Genomic DNA, 5617 nt, shown 5'->3' on the forward strand with positions numbered 1-5617 from the left:
ATTCCTCGCCACTGACGCACCTGCCGTTTGATCCTCACTCTCGCTCTCGTCAAACTCAGCATCACTCTCTCCCTTCCCTTCAGACGTCTCGCCTGCAATTCCCATATCTGATGGCGGCTGTTCGGCTAGATGTCATCCGGCAGCCAGTCCTCGTTTTCACTGTCGTCATTGAAGTCTGATTCTTCATCGTAGCTTCCTAGTAGACGTTCTAAATACTCACCTCTTTGGGCTCGATTTAATCTGGATTCAATAAAAATGAATTTTCCAATTGAAAAATATGATAAAAGTAAGAAAAAGCCAAGAAAATGTTAGGGAATAATATTTACCTTACGAATTTAGATCTTGATAGTTCTTCCTCCACGATGCGAAAATTATTTTCTGGACCAATAAACAATTATATATGCTTGCACGGTTACAGAAATGTTTAAAATCAAATGTTTGTTACACAGCGATGAATTATGAAAAGAAAAGAGGCGACGCTCTACCGACACGCTGCTGTACGCTCAACACGTGATTCCGGTTTTCTCCGCAGTACAAATCTATCTATTTTAACAAGATGATTCTGACTAACGCATAGCTGCACAGCCTCTTGCCTTGCTAAATTTTAAACAAATGCCGGCTACCGAAGATAAAACTGCGCATATAAGATAAAACGGCAGCGTTCGAAGACTCTACTTCTATTGTTTTTTATGGAAGCTGTAACGGGCTGGAGGACTTGGAAAGGGTTTAAATAGTTTCTATTGATGTTTATTTAATAAAGTAAATTGATTCCAAACGATTACGTTCACATACAAACTAAGGAATTAAGGAAAACTAGTGGTGGGCACCCGGGTACCCTGGATGTGTAACGACAAGGTAAACGCTGAGTGTGCACATAAGGATGAAAAATTACAGAAGTCTTACTTACCAAACAATTAAATAAAAAGGCAAATAAGCCACTACAGGGTTTAGTTGTTGTAATTATATTGTATCGAAATAGATAACAAATAAACCTGAGCTTATGAGCAGGTTATTATTAATATTAATTTATGACATAAAATGTAGATAGATTAATACACAATTTAAGTTTGAATTGGATTTAACATGTTATTTGGTTCTTTCGATAATCGTTAGGTAAAATGTAATCAACGGCGATTTATAAACAAAAGCGGAGTATAACGGATGTCAATATTTAAATTCGTTAATGTCGATGACGTAAGAATGAATTAAAATAGATGTACATAAGATCGAAGTTTATACCTTCTTGATAGTGATCCATTTAAAACGAAAACTTCTCATATGGAAACGATATTAAAGTTTATAGCCTATAAATGTCAAAAGCAGTAAAATTCGTCCGTTACGTATTTCATCTCTTACAATGTGAGAATGTACTGTAAATATGATCTGTTGTTACATATTACGTATTTAAGATGTTAAATTATATTATTAATAACCAAATTAGTAAATTATAAATTAGTACCTGCTTGACAGTAGTATAGTGAAGTGGTATATTTTTTAGATGAAAATCGAGAATCAAGGTTTAAGAGCGCTGTTTTTTGATATTGAAAACTCAAAGTAATGGACAATGCCACCAGATTCAGGGATTTGGCACCGAATCGCGGTTGTGAAGGGAGTAGCTTATAGTAGAAAAGGCTTAGAGTCGACACAGCTCGGTTTTAAATGTCCTTAAGCGTCTTCATGACACTAACGGCATGGATAATGCATATGTATATAGTATTGATTGCGTTCCGTGCTAGCCATATATACGAAATATTTGTGCGGTAACGTAAAATTATGCAAAATTATCTTATGATTCGATGATCGAATCGGATTTTGCACGCTATTATTCTCATCTCGCGCGCTTTAATTATCTTGCTCGCTAACAACTGTGTTATAAGACCGATACATTTATAACTCGGAAATTGTATATTTTGGAATACTTTTGTTATTTAGTGCAAATAAAAAGTATAGCTTATTTCTAAGTCTTACTCTGTGAACATTGACTACGTAGTACATGTTTATGCCGTTAATGTCATGAGGGTGCTTGAAGACATTTAAAATCGGGCTGTGTCGACTCTCAGCCTTTTGTCATTCTTATGTTTTTTTATTCTAGTAATAAATCTTCTCTTTGTTTGACCTACATAGGATGTTTTACATTCATAGCAAGATATTTTGTAAACTACATCACAATTTGAGATGACATCCAAACTGTTTTTGCCATTTTTAATTAGTTGTTTTAATTTGGAAAACACTACTTTACAATTTAGACTTTTGGCAATGGATATAAAGTCTTGAGCAATTATTTTAATAAATAAAATGATGAAGTAAGAAACTTTATCTTTGGATTCTTGTGAGTCGTTTTTACAATTATTATCCAATATGTACTTTTTGTTGCAAAGGTTTTTAAGTCTGTTATGTATTGTTTGAAAAATGAGTCTGAGAATGGATATCCATTCTCAATCAGTATATTAATAATTAGTTCAATTTTTTTTTCATAAAATATGGGATATGATAAATAAAAAGTTCTATCTACCAAGCCAATAATAATATCGTCTACATATTTGAAACAAAATGGTAATCTAAATAGAAGGTTATTAATTGCTTTAGTTTCTATATTCTGAAGAACCATTTCCGAGATGATAGGGAATAGGGAAAGCACATCGAAATGCTAAAAATTTGCTTATAATATTTATTGTTAAATGTGAAAAAACTGGAATTTAACACTAGTTGTATTCCAGTTAAGAATTCATCCATTAGGATATCCGTTTTTGAAACTATCCATTTCCATCTTTTTATAATACTCTCATTAACTAAGTTCAAAGGTATATTGGTAAACATGGAAACCACATCAACAGACATTAATTGCCAGTCATCCTCAAGAATCAGACTTTATATCCATTGCCAAAAGTCTAAATTGTAAAATAGTGTTAAAAAAAATATGTTTAAATTTCTTTAAACATATTATTTTAAGAAAAAAAATATGTTTAAGGAAATATTTATAAGAAACATAATAATACATTTAATCAAGAAATATTTATACTCAACGCTATTTTAAGTATAAAATATTCTTGAATAAAGGTACTTTTGCATTTTGTTAAGAATACATTTTTTTATATGTAATGATCCACAAAACATCCGTTAGACGTCCATTGAGATTCCATGAAGCCCCCATCAACGATCCACAAAACTTCTAATGGAAATCTTATGGACGTACGCAATGCGGAACTGTGGATTTCCAATGGCTCTGTATTGGATGTCCATGGACGTCCAGTGGAAGTTCCAAACTTCCAGGACAGACATCCAATGGACGTCCATTGAAAATTTTTTCTATGTAGGGTCCTACCAAAAAAGACTTATATCTGAGATGTTATACATCAAACGACAAAAACTCAGCTTAAATAAACAAAACGACACAAAATTTTTACCAGAATCTTACTCACAGATATCATATTTATTATTAAGTGTACAAATAAGTTTCCGCCGTTTGACAAAAGTTGGCGTCACCAGTAAGTTATGGTTATAATTGTCAGATGTAAAATTATTGTAAGGTTGGACATCTGTCAACAACATAACCTTGAAATATTAGTGAATTTTTATCAGTATAATCTATAATATATTCTTTTGTGTGCGAAAATGTCGAGTTTTGAGCCGAATAAGCATCATTTGCGGGAACTTTTGATTTACTTCTTCAATTTGAAGAAATTTGCAGCTGAGGCGCATCGATTGCTTGTAGAAGCCCAAATAGCACACGGACGTCCTTAGGACGTCCTCAGGACGTCCAGGACGGACTTCGTGGATATCCTGAGGACATCCTGATTTTATCCTGGAACGTCCTTAGGACATCCTGAGAAATAGCAAACGAGCGCCACTTTTTAGTCCTCAGGACATCCTGAGGACAGTCCATCGGACATCCTGAAGACAGTCCATCGGATGTTCTGAGGATACCATAGGATTTCCTCAGGACATCCTCAGGAATAGCAAACAATGACCATTTTTTGTCAGATTTTTTAGATTTTTTTTTTAGGATTTTTGATAAATGTATCGATTTTTTATAAGAATTGAAACGTTTCTCAGAAAAATTTAAAAAATAAAAAATTCCGATTAATTTAGAAAATTTTTTAAATATTTTTAAGTATTTTTAACAGTTTTTGAGAATTGAAAAAAAACTTTAACAAAAAATTAAAAGTTCAAATTATCTCTACGATAATTTTGTAAGAGGAAGAAGAGACTATACATGTTTCAGCGACAGTTGTACCTGTTAAAGCATGTTTAATCTCTGTACCCGAAAAAACGGTCACCCATCCAAGTATCAACCATCGCCGACGATGCTTGACTTCGAAGACCATACGCTTCCTAACGCTTCGTGATGATCCATGAGTATTTCTTGTTTATGCATACATATTTGTTATAGATCATTACAGTAGATGTTGTCAGAAGGATGAAACATATATAGTTAACTTATATTTTTATAAATAAATATAAAGTTTTACAGTTTTTTAAAATCATTTTTACATATGCGCGCGAAATAGCATGTGGAATAACTTATTAAAAAAACTGTTTTTGCGCCGTTTGTATAAAATAAAATAAAAAAATTATTTAATGTCATCTTTTATAATTTTTTAGTATTGCTAATATGCCATATTGTTTCAATAAATGTAGACATTCAATCTGACTTTGAAGTCATTTTTACACATTTGATTTTGCAATACATTCTAGAAATACGTACGATATTCAAAGATTTCTCACTTGCTATATTAATTTACCCGTCTTTTTCAAAAATTACTATACGTCCAGGCTGTCCCTGAATACTATTTTAGGATGTCCTAAGGACTTTCGTAGGATGTCCTGAGGACTCTCTTAGGACGTCGTAAGGACTTTCAGAATATCATATTCTTAGAACATTCTGGGCAATCTAAAATGTTTGGTATTTATACAGTCATTATATTTAGTTTATTTTCAGACATTTTGTAGCTAATCAAACTCTTTATACAATATTTTAAGAATAACGTTTTTAGCTAGAATACATATATCTTCAGGACATCCCAAGGATGTCCTCAAGACATGAGTAAAATTTCAATTTATATTAATACTATTACAGAATTTAACATTCTAAACTTACTTTAAAAGTCAAATTTATACATAAAATATTTACAATAATACAACTATTATATCCTGACAAGATCCCAGGACATCCCGGGACATATTCAGGATGATCCTGAGGACGTCCTGTGCTATCTGGGAGCATATGGTGAAGCTGCCTTAAGTGAGAAAAGTTGTCGTGAGTGATTTCAAAAGTTTAAGAACGGTGAATTTGACATCGAAGACAAATAATGTAGCGGAAGGCCGAAAGTGTACGAAGTCGCGGAATTGGAAGCATTATTGGATCAAGATTCGTGCCAAACGCAAGAAAAACTTGCACTTATATTAGGGATAACTCAACAAGCAATTTCATATCGGTTGAAACTATAAATGCAATTTTTGATAAAAAACGGCGGAAACTTATTTGTACACCTAATACCAAAAATATAGCTTTAATATTATATTGTTGCACTAGTTTCATTATCCGGTACTCTCTAGCCCCTCTTCTCATTTTCCCTCTTCCCTTCCTAATCTCCTTACTCTCAACTATGTTCCCATC

Source organism: Monomorium pharaonis, chromosome 4, assembly GCF_013373865.1.
Source record: "Monomorium pharaonis isolate MP-MQ-018 chromosome 4, ASM1337386v2, whole genome shotgun sequence".
In the NCBI taxonomy this organism is placed as follows: Eukaryota; Metazoa; Arthropoda; class Insecta; order Hymenoptera; family Formicidae; genus Monomorium; species Monomorium pharaonis.